Source organism: Pipistrellus kuhlii, unplaced genomic scaffold (assembly GCF_014108245.1).
Source record: "Pipistrellus kuhlii isolate mPipKuh1 unplaced genomic scaffold, mPipKuh1.p scaffold_m20_p_2, whole genome shotgun sequence".
NCBI classification, from domain to species: domain Eukaryota; kingdom Metazoa; phylum Chordata; class Mammalia; order Chiroptera; family Vespertilionidae; genus Pipistrellus; species Pipistrellus kuhlii.
This window is the reverse complement of record NW_023425515.1, coordinates 177,607,443-177,625,691: the sequence shown is the minus strand read 5'-3', so window position 1 is coordinate 177,625,691 and position 18,249 is coordinate 177,607,443.

Sequence of the window (18,249 nt, the reverse complement as noted above, 5' to 3'; positions counted from 1 at the left end):
ATGAGAGATTTGGTACACTGATTCTGAAAGAAATGGAGTCACAAGAAATTCACCAGGAAATTCAGGAATTGGATTGTTATGATGATGTTCCAGAAGATGATGACATGATTGTCATTGAATAAATGAGTAAATTCTTGAGACTGTAGGATTCACAGTTTGTCTGGTTTGTGTTGACAACTACCGTACTACCGTACTGTATACAGGTAATAAATTTCCTTTATTTTCATTTAACAATAAATGTGTACCGTATTCTTCTTCATGGAAAAATAAGACATCCCCTGAAAATAAGACCTAGCGCATCTTTGGGAGCAAAAATTAATATAAAACACTGTCTTATTTTCGGGGGAACAGGGTACAAGATAACAGCCTGGACTCTTCCAAAATGCCAAGGTTGGAAAAACAAATTAAGGCTGAGGGACTATTCCAGATTAAAGGAGGGTTTTAAAAGGACAATTAAACGCAGTTTATGATGTTGAGTTAGATCCTGGGCTGGGGGGTAGAGGAGGGGAAGAGGGGCGGGCAAAAGATACTTTTAAGTGGCATCACTACAATAATTACTGATAATTGGATATGGGTTGTATATAGGTAATAATAATACCCTAATATTAAAGTTCCTGATTTTTATCATTGTTTTTCAGTTATAAAGGAGAGTGTCTTTGTTTTAATTTGAAGAAAGACTTAGAGAGAGAGAAAGGGAGAACTATAATTATGTAAGGCAAAATGTAAACAATAATTGTATGTGAAATACCTTTTACTGTACTGTTCTTAATTTTTTTTCTGTAAGTCTAAGATTATATCAAAATAATTTTCAGCCCTAACCGGTTTGCTCAGTGGTTAGAGTGTTGGCCTGCAAACTGAAAGGTCCCAGGTTCAATTTCAGTCAAGGGCATGTACCTTGGTTGCAGGTACATCCCCAATAGGAGGGTTTGCAGGAGGCAGCTGATCAATGTTTCTCTCTCATTGATGTTTCTAACTCTCTATCCCTCTCTCTTCTTCTCTGTAAAAAAAAAAAAATCAATAAAATATATATAAAAAATAATTTTCAAAAGCTCTGATGGTGTGGGTCAGTGGTTGAGTGTAGATCTATGAACCAGTTGATCACTTCCTCCTCCCAGACACCTTTGTTCATTTAGCTTCTGAGACACCATACTCTTAATTATTCTACTTCTCTGGCTTCTCTTCCTTAGCACTCTTTGACAAAGCCTCCCTCCTTTTCTAACCTCTAAATGTTGGAGCTCCCCATGACACAGTCCTTGGACCTCTTCTTAGCTACCGTCTCTTCTTACATGATTTCATCCAGTTTCATGAGTTTAAATTCCAATTCCTATGCTGACAACCACAGATTTATATCACCAGCTCTGACCTCTTCCCTGACCTCCAGACAAGGAATTCCATTATTGGGCAAACTTTTTCACTTGGCAGTTCAAACAGGCATCTCAAACTTAACCTAATCAAAATGATACCTTGATTTTTCTTTGCTAAGCCTGCTCCTCTCCCAATTTTCTCCATCTCATCAGTGACAGCTCCATTCATCTAGTTGTTCAGGTAAAAAATATTGCATTCATCTTGATTCCTCTCCTCCTGTGTCTCTATTCTCCAATCCATCAGAATGCTATCAGCTCTGTCTTCAAAATGTATTTCTAACCCAGCTAGTATAGCTCAGTGGTTAAGCATTAACCCATGAACCAAGAAGTCACTGGTTCGATTCCCCATCAGGGTACATGCTAGGGTGGTGGACTCTATCCCTGGTGGGGAGGTATGCAGGAAGCAGCCTATCAAAAATGTTTCTCTCTCATCAATGTTTCTTTCTATCCTTCTCACTTCCTCTCTCCCTGAAGATCAATAAAAACATATTTATTATTTTTTAAAAATATATATTTTATTGGAGAGAAACCAAGATGGCGGCATAGGGTAGACACCCGAATGCAGCCTACCACAACAAATTTGAATTTAGAACTGAAAAACAGGGGAGGCATTGCCCTGAAGCGCCAGACGGCTAGCTGAGAGGAGGCTCTGCCATCTGGGAAGGAGAGAGAAGGCACGCTGAACCTCAGGAACTGTGAAGGTACGGAGAACTGTGTGCGCGAAAAGGCGCTGGCTTAATCCCGGTGCGGAGAGGAGGTGCCGGACTGAGATTGCTGCTGGTTTACTCCCTGCACACAGAGAGGGCGGGCCGGGCTGAGTTCGCTACTGGCTTACTCCTGGCGCGGAGAGGGCAAACAGCTAACGCGGCTGGCTTTCTTGTTCTAGAGGAAAACAGAATCACCCTATTGCTCTGATAAATGGCCCCAGACAGGGAGAGGCCAGACTGACAGGCAGCGGCCAGAGATCTCTTGGAGGTGTGTGAAGCCAGAGGCCATTACTGCAGGACTTGGGGAGGAGCCAAAGGGAAAACAAAGTTTGTCTGCACCAACCCGAGACTCCGCCCTACCTGTGGCTGAGCACAGAAGCTCTCCCAGAGGCTGGCTTTCTCTAAGGAGGGACTTGCAGGAATCCAAAGCTTGTCTGCGCCTTTACCAAAGAGGTTTGCACGCCTGCAACCAATCTTCCAAAACTCTCCAAGAGCAGGACTTTTCTAAGGTGAGACTGACAGGGAACCAAAGATTGTCTGCGCCACCCCGAGACCCCGCCCTATTCAAGCAGAGTACGGAAACCCTCCTAGCTGAGACACTGCTGATCCTCACAGCCAATTGGCTTGGAGATCAACGCTTCCCAGTGATACCAACAATAAGCAAGGCTTAACAACAAGACTGCACTCACAGCCCACAAAGGGCTACACCAAGACTGTCCACCACAGGTAACTGGGAAGGCTGTGCTACTGGGCTCTACCAGAACACCTAGCACACAAAGCTATTCCATCAAATCAGGGAAACAACTAAAATGCAGACAAGAAGAAGAACACAAAGGAAGGAGATGGAGGAAAAGAAAAGATTGGACATTGAGTTCAAAACTACAGTTATAAGGTTATTCAACAATATCCTAAAAAAGGCCGATAAAATAAATGAGACCTATGAGGATATAAAAAGGGAGCAACTAGAAATAATAAGGGATCAACAAGAAATGAAGAAAACATTGTCTGAAATAAAAAATATTATACAAAGTCCTAAAAACAGACTGGAAGATCGCAAGAATCAAGACAAAGATTTAGAACACAAAGAGCCAGAGGACACTCCTCTGCAGAAGGGAGAAGATAAGAGAATCCAGAAAGTTGAAGATAGTGTAAGAAACCTCTGGGACAATTTCAAGCGAACCAACATCAGAATTACGGGGATTCCAGAAGAAAGAGAGAGCAAGATACCGAAAGAGTACTAGAAGAAATAGTGACAGAAAACTTCCCCCACCTGGGGAAAGAAATAGACTTACAAGTCCAGGAAGCCCGCAGAACCCCAAACAAAAGGAATCCAAGGAGGACCACACCAAGACATATCATAATTAAAATTCCAAGAGCAAAAGACAAAGAGAGAATATTAAAAGCAGCAAGAGAAAAGCAGGTAGTGACCTATAAAGGAGCACCCATAAGATTGTCAGCTGATTTCTCAACAGAAACCATGCAGGCCAGACGGGAATGGCAAGAAATATTCAAGGTGATGAATAGCAAGAACCTACAGCCAAAAATAATCTACCCAGCAAAGCTATCACTCAGAATCAAAGGACAGATAAAGAGCTTCACAAATAAAAAAAAGCTAAAAGAGTTCATCACCGCCAAACCAGAATTATATAAATTGCTGAAGGAGGTTATTTAGGAAGAGGAAGAAGATAAAGATAAAAATTATGATCAACAAATATGTAGCTATCAACAAGTGAATCTAAAAACCAAGGGAATTAAAAAATCTGATGAACAATATTAACTGGTGAATATAATAGAATCAGAGGTATGGAAGGGGAGTGGACTGACGATTCTCAGGGAAAAGGGGAGTGGGGGTGCGGGAAGAGACTGAACAAAAACTGTGCACCTATGGATGAGGACAATGGGGGATGGGGAAAGGACAGAGGGTGGGGTGGGAACCTGGTGAAGGGGAGCAATTGAGGGGGGGGAAGAGGATCACATTTATAATAATCTGAACAATAAAGATTTATTTAAAAAAATAAAAAATATCAATAAAACTTTATTGATATACAAAAAAAGAAATCAATAAAATATATTTTAAAAAATCATATATAAAATTATGTTTTCATTTTGAAGTTCTCACATGATTCCTAATTTACCAACACACTTTGCCTAATGGTTTTAACTTTGTGCTATAAATGCTCAAATATATTCATATCTTAAGTGTTAATTAACATTCACTCTCACCTATTTGCTTTCTACAACAATTCTTAAAATTGTAGCATTCATTGACAAATTCTTTCAAGTTTTTAAAATTTTTCAAATACTTTCCTTTAGCCCTCTAAAATAAAAATGAACTTGCCAGAAAAAAAAAAAAAAAAAATATATATATATATATATATATATATATATATATATATATATTTTATTGATTTTTTACAGAGAGAAAGGGAGAGAGATAGAGAGCCAGAAACATCAATGAGAGAGAAACATCGACCAGCTGCCTCCTGCACACCCCCTACCGGGGATGTGCCCGCAACCAAGGTACATGCCCTTGACCGGAATCTAACCCGGGACCTTTCAGTCCGCAGACCAACGCTCTACCGCTGAGCCAAACCAGTTTTGGCAATAAAAACATATTTAAAATATATCTCTAAAAAATATCCTATCTAATAAAATAGAAATATGCAGATTGACTATATCTGCTACACCCACAAGCCACACCCATCATCAAATCAGGATTGAGTAGGCAAATTAACACACCCTAGATGGTGGTTAATTTGCATATCCAGACACAGAGTTAAGACTGAAGACAGTAGAGAAGGAAGCCAAGCTCTGCAGAAGGGAGCAAAGCTGCGGAGAAGCAAGCAAGCAAGCAAGCAAGCAGGGCGGAGGAGAAGGGAGGAAAGCAGGTGGGGCAGCAGAGATCACTGCAGGAATCTTCCTGCAAAGGGCCTCTAGTATATTTTTATATCTCTCTACTTTGGATACTTCTTACACCCCCATAGCCACCACATCAATGCAAGCCACCATCATCTTTCTCCTGGATTATTTTTTTGGCTCCAAGTGTTTCCACCTTTGCCCTGCCCCATAGTCTATTCTCCACTCAGCACTCAGAGCAATACTTTAAAAACTTGTCATTTTTCGCCGAAACCAGTTTAGCTCAATGGATAGAACGTCGGCTTGGGGACTGAAGGGACCTGGGTTCGATTCCGGTCAAGGGCGTGTGCCTTGGTTGCGGGCATATCCCCAGTGGGGGGGGTGCAAGAGGCAGCTGATCGATGGCTCTCTCTCATCGATGTTTCTAACTCTCTATCTCTCTCCCTTCCTCTCTGTACAAAATCAATAAAATATATATTTTTTAAAATAAATAAAATAAATAAAAACTTGTCATTTTTCTACTTAACTCTTTTTAAAAATATAGGTACATGCCCTTGACCAGAATCGAACCTGCGACCCTTCAGTCTGCAGGCAGACGCTCTATCCACTGAGCCAAACTGTTTCGGCTCTACTTAACTCTTTATCCCCATAACACGACAAGCTCACGTTGGGACCTTTACCTCTGCCAAGAATGTCCTTCAGGTGATTCGCACGATCAAATCATTTCTCAGTGTCAACTGATCACAGGGGCCTTTCGCAAGCAATGAATCTAAAATAGCACTTTTGGCCCAGCTGGTGTTGTTCAGTGGTTTGAGCATTGACCTATAAACCAGGAAGTCACAGTTCGATTCCCAGTCAGGGAACATGCCTGGGTTGTGGAACATCCAGGAGGGGGTTTGCAGGGGGCAGCCATTTGATGATTCTCTCATCATTGATGTTTCTATCTCTCTCTCCTTTCTCTCTGAAATCAGTAGATATATCTTAAAATAGCCTTTCTAGTTACTCTCTACCCCTCAGCTTGCTTTATTTTTCTTATAGAAGTTATTGTCCCTCGATATATTTTGTATTTATTTCTTGTGATTATCTCCTCACTGGAACGTACTGGTAAGCTCTAAAAAGTCAAGGATTTTTCTATCTTTTGTTTATTAATGTGTTCCTACCACCATTAGTAGTCCTTGGCCTATAGGAGTTGTTCAATAAATATCTGTTGAATTAATGAATGCTGAATGATGTTTTTGTTTATTTAGGAAAACCCAATAACTCTAGTAGAAGAAGAAGAAAAAAAAAACCCACATCAAACTTCCTGTAGTAGGTTGAACAGTAGCTCCTGAAAAAGATATGTCCGCCTCTTGGGACCTGGGAATTTGAGCTTATTTGGGCAAAGAGTCTTTGCAAATGTAATTAAGTTAAAGATATTGAGATAAGATTGTCCTGGATTATCTGGATAGGCCCTAAATCCAATGACAAATGTCCTTATAAGAGACACATAGAGCAGAGATGGCCAGAGAAGAGGAAAAGGCCATGTGAAGATACAGACAGAGATTGGAGTGATGCGGCCACAAACCAAGGAACACCTGGAGCCACCAGAAGCTGGAGGAGGCAGGATGGACCACCCCCGACAGCAGTGGTTCTCAACCTCTCTAATGCCTCGACCCTTTCATACGGTTCCTCATGTTGTGTGAACCCAACCATAAAATTATTTTTGCTGCTACTTCATAACTGTAATTTTGCTACTGTTATGAATCGCAATGTAAATATCTGTGTTTTCCGATGGTCTTAGGCTCTACAGCAACAGTTCAGTGGAGTGACCCTGCCACTGGAGTTTGGACTTCTAGCCTCCAGAACTCTGGGAGAGAAAATTTGTTTTAAGCCACCAGGTTAGTCATGGCTACCAGACTAACAAGAGAACTTGGTAAGGAGATGGCTACAAGATAAATAGGACAACATCAATTGTTTTTCTTTGTACTCTCAAGAAGTAATTAGAAAAGATCATTTAAGAGAGCCTGTATTTTCTAATTTTTCTGAATTAACTTCCAATCTCAGCGGAAAAAGAGAGAGAGGAGTTCAGAAGAACAACAGCTAACTACTAGGGATTTCAGGAAGGGAACAGACCTCTGGAGAGAGTCTAATAACTCTGACCCTCGGAGGGAAGGGATCGGGATCCTAATCTGATCATTCCCAGAATGCAAATTTCCTCACCTCCTCCAGTCTCCATCCGGGTTCCAATTTAGAGAGGCAGCCCATGACAGGCCACCAAGAGCACAATCACACACTCACACACACACTCACACACACACACACTCACTCACACTCACACACACACACACACACTCACTCACACTCACACACACACACACACTCACACACACACACTCACACACACACACACTCACACATACACACACTCACACACACACACACTCACTCACACTCACACACACACACACACACACACACACTAACACCCACACATACACACACACACACACACACACACTCACACACACACACACTCACACACACACACACACACACACTCACACACACAGCAGGCAAACCAGCCCTACATTTCCATAACTAATACGTGTCACTCCAGGAACCCTTCCCTGGACAGCTCTGCCCCTAAATGACTTTCTGTGTCCGTCTAGGCTGGGAAGCAATCAGCCGTTTAAAAATAGCAGCTTCTCTAGCCAAACCAAAAATTAGGCTCTGTCTCACCAGGCAGCTTTCTACATTATTAACAGCGAAGAGACCATTAAAACCTGCCTGGGCCTGCCCCACAGCCTGGAAGCATCAGAAAGCCCCAGCTAGAGGCGCTCTCAGGACCCTAACCTGATACGCTTCAGCTTGCCTCTCTGCTTATTTATGGCGACTGAGCAATGAGCTCATTGCTCAAGGTCGCTCATCCAGGGGACTGCCAAACTCAGGTAACACCCTCATCTCCCAGGCCTTTTTCATTCGGCTGTTTAAGCGGGTTTATCTGACTGCATGGCTCTGTGTAGAGAAGAGGGGCTCAGCATGACGGAAGTCACCAGGGGGTGCTGGTCATTGTCCAACCACCAGGTACTGCGTGAACAGGCAGCTCTGGTTTGTGGTGTTCGTTGATTTCCTCGGTGTGAACACTCTCCCTGTGACTGATTTCTAGTTCATTTCCAACTCAACAGCAACCTGAAAACAGTGTGCAGTCAGGAGCAGAGGTGAGCAGACTCTACCACCCAGGGTAAACTTGGGCCCTTCTAAGGACATGCTACCAGGGTTCTGACACCTTGTAGGCCAACTCTTGCCTCTGTCACACCTTGGCATTTAAAAAAGTGTCACTGGTAGGGAATTATATTGAGGCAACATGAGCAGAATGGGACAGACACTTGGGAGATTTATAGTCTGGGTTCTCAGTAGCAATCCCACCATTTACGACCCAAATTACCTATTCAACTGCTTCACCAATCTGGGCCTCAGTGATCTCATCTGTAAAATGGGGATATTGATACCTGACGAGGTGACTGTGAGAAATAAGATAATGTCCATGTACTTGCCAATCAGTTGATATGACTTTCTTCCCTACATTACCATGAGCAATTGCTTATGATTTGTGTGCAAAAATCAAACTCGCCTATGATTTATTAATGGGGAAGTACTGATTGAGTGTGATGGAGGCAGGGAGATTGACAGGGAAGGGAAAGAGGGACATTTCAAAGATGATGTAAATATTTTTTACCGTGAGATGGTTACGCGAGTATGCCTTTGTCAAAACTCATCTTGCCCTAGCTGATTTGGCTCAGTGGATAGAGCATCAGCCTGTGGTTCACGGGTTCGATTCCAGTCAAGGGCATATAACTGGGTTGTAGGCTCGATCCCCAGTGAGGGGCATGCAGGAAGCAGCCAATCCAATCAATGATTCTCATCATTTCTATCTCTTCCTCTCTCTTCCTCTCTGAAATCAATAAAAATATATTTTAAAAAACAACAAACTCATCTAAGTGGAATGCCCTCAAAGGTCCCGGATCTTTTTAAAAAAATATATTTTTATTGATTTCAGAGAGGAAGTGAGAGGGAGAGACAGAAACATCAATGATGAGAGAGCCATTGATTGGCTGCCTCCTGCACGCCCCACACTGAGGATTGAGCCCACAACCCAGGCATGTGCCCTGACTGGGAATCGAGCTGTGACCTCCTGGTTCACAGGTCGACCTCAACCAGCAGGGCCCACATCTATCTCTTGCTTCAGCTGCTGACCACCCTCTAATGTCTTTTCCAGTCACCACTTTTGGAACCACTTTAGCCATCCTCAGCTTCCGAGACCAGCCAACACCATTTATGGTTGTTTCTTAAAAACAAACAAACAAACAAACAAACACTTAACTTCTTATTGCCAAGCAACCAGGGGAGGTGGAGGCTGCCGTCAACCGCCTGGCCAGCCTGCATCTGCGGGCCCCCACACCTACCTCTCTCTGGGCTTCTCTATCAACCGGGAAAATGTGGCTCCGGAGGGCGTGACCGCTTCTTCTGGGAGTTGGCAGAGAAGTGCGAGGGCACTGAGCAGCTTAAAGATGGAAAACCAGAGCGGTGGCCGCATCTCCAGGACGAGCTGAAGCCTCCCTAGACGAGTGGGCACAACTCAGGACCCGAGGCAGCCGCCCTGGCCTTGGAGAGGAGCCTGGCCCAGGCCCGGGGAGCAGCCGCCCTGGGCTCTGCCGCAGGCTCCCATCCCAGCACCTTCCCGGAGAACCACTTCCGGGCGAGGAGGTGAAACCCATGGTGAAGGTGGGCGACACCTGACTCCCCTCCGCAGGCTGGCCGGCCCCCAGCTGGGCTGGGCGAGCGTCTCTTCTGGAAGCTTCCCCCTCAAGCACCACGAGGAGCCTTTGGAGCCCAGAGGCCCTTGAGGGGCTCCTCTGCTTCCCCTGGCGCCTGGCTTAAGCCTGAGCCTCTTCCTGAAACCACTAGCCATTCTTTTAATATATTTTATTGATTTTTCACAGAGAGGAAGAGAGAGGGATAGAGAGCTAGAAACATCGATCAGCTGCCTCCTGCACACCCCCCACTGGGGATGTGCCCGCAACCAAGGTACATGCCCTTGACCGGAATCGAACCCGGGACCCTTGAGTCCGCAGACCAACGCTCTATCCACTGAGCCAAACCCGTCAGGGCACCATTAGACATTCTTTTCACCACCATGAAGCCCGCTCCCGTGCATGGGACCAAGCGAAACAATAAAACTTTTTGCAGGAAAAAACCAAAAAAAAACCAAACCCACAAAAACTCATATAACTTAGAGCTGTGGATGCCTCTATTAAAAATGAAAAAAAAAAAAAAAAAGTGGTGGAAGGAGCATGATAATATATTACAAGCGACTTTGAAAAGCGTACACATTAAAAAGCGTACTCGTGGATACGAGGCTAAGAGAAAGAGTTAGATGAGCAGGCTCAGCAGGCCAGGCTAAAACCCCCCTCTGGCCTTGCCTGGAGGTGGCCTGAGCCCTCTCTCTAACATGGAAGTGTCCAGGCAGCTGCTGATCACAGCGACCACGGGGGGCCTGAGCTTGGGCAAGGGAGCTATGTTGTCCGGCATCATCACACACAGGGAGCTATGTTGTCGAACATCTTCCCAGCAGGCAGTGCTCCAAGACCCCCTGCCGAGGGAACCAGACAGGGAAGTCAGAGTTCAGTCAGGCTTTCATTGCACCAGGGATACTGAAACCAGGCCACGTGACTCGGCTGGAATAGCTCACCCTGTAGAGCTGGCTGTTGGACCACGTTTATCCAGCGGACATGGTAATCAACCCAAGCATGCCTTTGAAGTCTATTCAGCAATGCCTTCCTGCTTCCTGGATTCCTGCCGCCAGTGCCCTGTGCGCTGTGCTGAATCTGGCCCTCTCCAGCCCATTGGCGTCTGTGATCCGACTCAAACTGTTGCCAAGATACCAAAGGCGTATGAAGCCTAAAGGAAACCTGTCCTGCATATTAACAGAAGAAGAAGCAAAAAAGAATGTTCAGAAAGGCCTCTCAAACAGAAACCTGTAAGATCTGGTTTCTTTTATATCCTTTCCTACCCCCCAAAATGTGCCATGTACTAACGAGGAGAGAAAAGGCAGCAGTTGCTTCAACATGGAATATGAGTCATTAGTAAGATGAGCAGAACTTCCCTTTCCTGTCATACTTGGCATAAGACCTTAGCAGATATACATTCTTGTATGCTGTGTTTCCATTCCATTTCTATGACTTTTAATCTGAATTCCAAAAGATGGGCAACAGAGTTCAATATTAAGATTTAGCTTTTGAGCCCTAGCTGGTTTGGCTCAGTGGATAGAGTCATGTAGGCCTGTGGACGAAAGGAACCCATGTTCAGTTATGGTCAAGGGCATGTACCTTGGTTGCAGGCCCCTCCCAAGCACAGGCCCTGGTTGGGGCTTCTGTAGGAGGCAACCTGGTTGGGGCTCCTGTAGGTTGCCTCCAATCGATGTGTTTCGCTCACATTGATGTTTCTCTTGTCTTTCCCTCTTTTCTACTCTCCCTAAAAAATATAAATTAAATAAAAAATAAAGATTTAGCTTTTAAAAGACGCCAATGCGGTTTTCACTTAGTTGTCTCCTGTGGGTGAGCAAATCTACAATGATAAAAGCTTAATATGCTAATTAGACTGGACAGCCGAATGACTTTCCGGATGTCATTCTGGACAAAGCTGCAGTGGTGGGGGGCTGAGGCAGAAGTGGTTAGGGGTGATCAGGTAGGCAGGCGAGCAGTTAGGGGCAATCAGGCAGGCAGATGAGCGGTTAGGAGTCAGTGGTACGGGATTGTGAAAGGGATGTCCAACTGATGGTTTAGGCCCAATTCCACCAAACCAGCAGTCAGACATCCCCCTGAAGGGTCCCAGATTGCAAATTCGGGCAGGCCCAGGCTGAGGGACAATCCCCTCTGTGCATGAATTTTGTGTACCAGGCCTCTAGTAATATAGAAATGTCTAACCATCTAATTATACTGAATTTAAAAAATGTTTTACAATAAAGAATAAAAGAGTAATTGAATGTTATCTCTTTTTATTTATAAGAATAATGTGTTTATAGTGTCTCCCTATTTTTCTGGGAAAGTAATTTGAAAATCACATAACATTAATTTGTGAAAAGTATCTTAACAGGACTTTGGGACAGACTGATGCCAGAATAACACATTTCTTACTCCAGTACACAATTTGTGGTGTTCTATGTAAACAAAATGCAACTCTGAATAAAAACAACTTGCCTGGCAGATTGGTTTCTTCAGAATAAAAATTAATTACTGCCTCTAAAATAAGAAACTTATAAACAAGTTGGCCACATAGACTGATTTAGTTTTGTGGATGAACACACTTTCAGTTTATCTGCTTCAAAAATAACCCAGCTAAAATTTTCTTTATTTTTAAATCATTTTTTTACTGATGAGAGAGAGAAAGAGAGAGAGAGAGAGAGAGAGAGAGAGAGAGAGAGAGAGAGAGAGAACGATTTGTTGTTCCACTTATTTATGCTTTCATTGGTTGCTTTTTGTATGTGCCCTGACCAGGGAGCAAACCTACAACAGAGTCCATTTCTTTTGTCTTTCAAGATTTAACATCACAACCAGACTGTGTGTGTGTGTGTGTGTGTGTGTGTGTGTATGTTTGGGTGTGTGTGTGACTATGGAAAGCTTGTTTTTCTCTTTGGAACCTTGTAACTTTATCTTTTTGTCCCTATTGTTCTGAAATTTCCTGCTATGTAACTTGGCATGGGCCAACTTTCATTTAATTTTCTGGGGACTTAGTGGACCTCACTAAGATAATAAAAGTTCTTCAGAGTTTTTTGTTGTTTTTTGTTTTGTTTTGTTTTTCTCTTGAGGATTTCCTTTCCTGTTTTCTCTGTTCTTCTTGCAATTCCTGAAACTCAGGTCCTAGACAGGCCCTCTAGTTTTCTGATAATTTCTCTCCTGTTTTCCATCTCTTTGTCATTCTGCTCTACTTTCCGTGATGTTCCCATTACTTTATATCCAACTCTTCTGTTCCAAGTTCTATTATTGTAACTTTAACTTCACGAGCTGCCTCATAGGTGTGTAAAACACCATTTGACACAGGAAAACGATCTGAACTTCCAAAAGCATCCCCATGTCAAAGCCAAGGACAAAGGTCTTTTTATGAGATTGGTTTTCACAGTATCGGGTCCAGCTCAAGGAGCTGCTTTTCAATTTCACATAATTAATGGCTAAAACCAAGGCCCTTCCTGGGTAGCTCAGATGGTTACAGCATCATCCCGATACACCAACGTTGTGGGTTCAATTCCCAATCAGGGTACATACAAGAAGCAACCAATGAATACATAAATAACTGAGTGGGACAACAAGTTGCTGTCTATCTCTCTCAAATCCATAAGAAAAACACAAACAACCAACACACCTTTGTGCAATTGCCCAAGTGTTGATATTACTGGCTTGGTACATGGAGCTATTCAACACTGCATTTTGGACCAAAAGAAATACCATGTTTGGAAGCAGTGGAAATGGGAAGGGTGCCAACTTAGACTAACGCTGTACCATTGGTAGAAATGTCAGGTGATTTAACTTTAATCTAGAAAATTTATATACAACTAGAGGCCTGATGCACGCAATTCATGGAAGACTAGGCCTTCCTTCCCCTGGCTGCCAGCACCAGCTTCCCTCTGGCACCCGGGACCCGGGCTTGCTTCCCTCAGCCCCAGCTTTGTCTAGAAGGAAGTCCGGAATGACATCTGTTCTAATTAGCATATTACCCTTTTATTATTATAGATAAAGCTTTTATTGTAGAGCGGTGACCTTACAGCCCTGAGTATTGGTCGGAATCCCCAAAGAGAAACGTCTTCAACAACAACAGAAGTTCCAAGACAATCTACTAGGGGTGCAATATTTAAAGTGTTAGCGAATACTTTGAAACACAAGAGGCATTTTGGAAACGTGTAAGTCTGAGGATGAGGGCCCAGACAGGAAGGTGTGTAGCTTTACGTCAAGAGTTCCTTCTAGAGCCAAAATTGGTTTGGCTCAGTGGATAGAGCCAAACCAATTTTGTCAGTCTGCGGACTGAAAGGTCCCAGGTTCGATTCCGGTCAAGGGCATGTACTTTGCTTGCAGGCACATCCCCTATAGGGGGTGTGCAGGAGGTGGCTGATCGATGTCTCTCTCTCATCAATGTTTCTAACTCTCTATCTCTCTCCCTTCCTCTCTGTAAAAAATCAATTATATATATATATATATATATATATATATATATATATATATATATATATTTTTTTTTTTTTTTTTTTTTTTTTTTTAAAGAATTCCTTCTAGAGCCAAAACTGGTTTGGCTCAATGGATAGAGCGTTGGTCTGTGTACTGAAAGGTCCCAGGTTAGATTCCGGTTAAGGGCATGTACATTGGTTGCGGGCACATCCCTGGTGGGAGGTGTGCAGGAGGAAGCTGGTCGATGTTTCTCTCTCATCGATGTTTCTAGCTCTCTATACCTCTCCCTTCCTCTCTGTAAAAAATTCAATGAAATAAATATTTTTTTTTAAAGTAAAAGAAAGAATTCCTTCTAGGAAACTGAAGAGTCAGGAAATACTTGTCTTATTTGTACAAAAAGCTTCCCCATGAAAGCATGTAGATGTTTGCCTGTCGGTCTGAATTCCACATAAGTGAGGTTATCAAAAATGATGACTCTAAGTGCTACAAGCTGGGACAGCCTCTTCTGTTTAAGATAAGAATACCACATCTGATATTTCGCATTAAAGTACATGGGCTCCCTAGGGACAAGTTTATGGTTAAATAAATAAGGCTTATCTATAATTCTTACTCTCCTGACTTGTTGAAGGTTATTCTTGTCTTTTAGGAAGGTTTTATTCATTTTACATTTTTTTATTTCTTGATGCATTTTTGAGAGGAAGGGAGAGAGCAAGTGAGAGACTTATTCCCCTTATTTGTACATTCATTGGTTGATTCTTGTATGCGCCCTGACCTGGAATCAAACCCACAATCTTGCTGTGTAGCTCTACCCCCTGAGCTACCTAGCCAGGGCTATCTATACCTGGCGGGCTTTAGAATCCCCTCAATCACCTTTCTTCTCATTTTGGTGATAAGGAACACTTATTTAAGCAGGAGTACACTCTGTCATTCATATTTAACTAGAAATAAAAAGTGATTCTCCCCCCAAAAAAACTCTTTTAAACCAGAGAAACATTTTTCCCCTCCCTAGTGGGAAACCACTTGGAAGTCCCATATATTAAAGAGAAAAAGTGGAGTTGCTTGGATTGGGGTGGGAATGAGGTGCTCTCCACATGGGTTGTGTTCTATTTCTGAGTCCATTAAAGTTTCACTTGACTCTATTTGTCTCAATTAAATGGCAGCAATAACGTGCTTTCTCTCAGCCTGGCCTTGTGCTACTTCCTGAGAAGGCAGCTGTGGACAGCAAAGCCCCTGCCTTCAGGGAGTTCACGGTCCAGCGGCAGAGACAGACATGCATAGAGAGAATTATGAGGTTTCAGGACACTGGGATGAGAGCGGGAGAGGGGACCAGCAGGGACCGTCTTTCCGTCGCTCCCAATAGACACCATTCAGACTGGCTTCAGCGGAAAGCGGAGGAGTGAGAGCGCTGCTAGAGGAAAAGGGCATGTGATGAGCTCCCAGGGCAAGACATGCAGCCAGGAGGCCTGGACCCCGAGACCAGCAAAGCCACCCCTCTGTCCTTCGGCAGTGAGGTGGGCCCGCCTTCTCTGCTAGTCACTCTTGGAGTCATTCTTTTTTATATATTTTATTGATTTCAGAGAGGAAGGGACAGAGAGAGAGATAGAAACATCAATGACGAGAGAGAATCATTGATCGGCTCCTCCTGCACACCTTATGGAGCCAGCAACCCAGGCATGTGCCCTGAGGGGAATCAACCTCCTGATTCATAGATCAACGCTCAACCTCAGAACCGGCCAGGCTGGAGCCATCCTTTTTATAAAGTTTTATTAATTTCAGGGAGGAAGAGAGAGGGGAGAGATAGACACATCAACGATGAAAGAGAATCATTGATTGGCTGCCTCCTGCACGCCCCGCACTGGGGATCGAGCCTGCAGCCTGAGCACGTGCCCCTGACCAGAATCAAACACAGGATCTTTCAGTCCTCCGGTCAACACTCTATCCACTGAGCCAAACCAGCTGGGGCGTGAGTCATTCCTTTTTTTAATCAGCAATTCATACACTTTATTTATTTATTATTTATTTATTTAACCCTCACCCAAGGGTATTTTTCTATTGATTTTTAGAGAGAGGGAAAGGCGGAGAAATATCAATGTGAGAGAGCCACATCGATTGGTTGCCTTTTGCACGGGCCAGGAAGGAGCCTGCAACTGAGGTTTATACCTTTGACTGGAATCGAGCCCAGAACTCTCTGGTCCGCAGGCTGACGCTCTCCACTGAGCCGAATCAGCTAAGGCTGGAGTCTTTCTTGACTCTTGTCTTCTACACCTATTTGCAATCTGTTAGTAAGTTCTATTGTTTTTATCTTCAAAATATAACCTGTCCAGTGTGGCTCAGTGGTTGAGCATCAACCTTTAAACCAGGAAGTCATGGTTAGATTTCAGGTCAGGGCACATGCCCAGGTTGCAAGCTGGATCCCCAGTGTGGAGCATGTGGGAGGCAGTCCATCAATGATTCTCTTTCATCATTAATGTTTTTATCTCTCTTTCTCTCTTCCTCTCTGAAACCACTATATATATCCAGAATCTGACTCTTACCAACTCCACCATCACTCATGGCCTTCTTTTTTATTCTTTTTTTATTAAATCTTTATTGTTCAAATTATTACAGTTGTTCCTCTTTCTTTCCCCATAAGTCCCCTCCATCCAGTTCCCACTCAGCCCTCTGCCCTTACCCACCCTCCCGTCCTCATCCACAGATGTATGATTTTTATCCAGTCTTTTCCCACATCCCCCAAACCCCTTTCCCCCCAAGGATTGTCAGTCTACTCCCTTTCTATGTCCCTGATTCTATTATATTTACCAGATTATTCTGTTCGTCAGATTTTTTTATTCACTTGAGTTTTAGATTCACTTGTTGATATGTATTTGTTGTTCATATTTTTTATCTTTACCTTTTTCTTTTTCTTCCTCTTCTTAAAGAATACCTTTCAGTATTTCATATAATTCTGGTTTGGCAGTGATGAAATCCTTTAGTTTTATCTTATCTGTGAAGTTCTTTATCTGACCTTCAATTCTCAATGATAGCTTTGCTGGGTAGAATAATCTTGGTTGCAGGTTCTTGCTATTCATCACTTTGAATATTTCTTGCCACTCCCTTCTGGCCTGCATAGTTTCTGTTGAGAAATCAGCTGACAATAGGATGGGTGCTCCCTTGTAGATAACTTTTTCTCTTGCTGCTTTTAGTATTCTCTTGTTGTCTTTGCTCTTGGCATTTTAATTATAATGTCCTCTTTAGATTCTTTTTGTTTGGGGTTCTCTGCACTTCCTGGACTTGTAAGTCTATTTCTTTCACCAGGTGGGGGAAGTTTTCTGTCATTATTTCTTCAAATAGGTTTTCAGTATCTTGCTCTCTCTTTTCTCTGGCACCCTCATAATTCAGATGTTGGTACACTTGAAGTTGTCCCAGAGGCTCCTTACACTCTCTTCATATTTTTGGATTCTTTTTTCTTTTTGCTTTTCCAGTTGGGTGTTTTTTGCTTCTTCATATTTCAAATCTTTGACTTGATTATTGCAATCCTTTAGTCTGCTGTTGGCTCTCAATATATTATTCTTTATTTCGGTCAGTGTATGCTTAATTTCTAGTTGGTCCTTTTTCGTATCCTTGAGGGTTTCACTAAATTTATTGGCCTTTTCTAAAAAAGTTCTTGAAAAACCTTATACCCATGGTTTTGAACTCTATATCCAGTCATTTGCTTTTCTCCATTTCTTTCTTTTGTGACCTGTTTCTTTGTCTCCGCATTTTGGCTGCTTCCCTGTGTTGATAGAGTGGCTTTGTGTGCTAGGTAGTAGGGTCCAGTGGCTCAGCCTTCCCAGTTATCTGAGGTGGACACTCTTGAAGTACCCCTTTGTGGGCTGTGTGTACAGTCTTGTTGTAGTTAAGCCTTGATTGTTGTTGGTATCACTGGGAGAAATTGACTTCCAGGCCAATTGGCTGTGAGGATCAGCTATGTCTACGATGGGAGAACTTCTGTGCTGAAGACACCCTTAAGAGGCAAGACTTGCTTCAGTGGGACTTTGATGCTCACTGAGTCTGCCCCCTGAGTTTGTCCTTTATAGATCTGAGGAGTTGTAATCTGGATGGTCCTACTCTGACCCTGGATACACTGGCTCTTGGATCTCCAAGGAGGTGCTA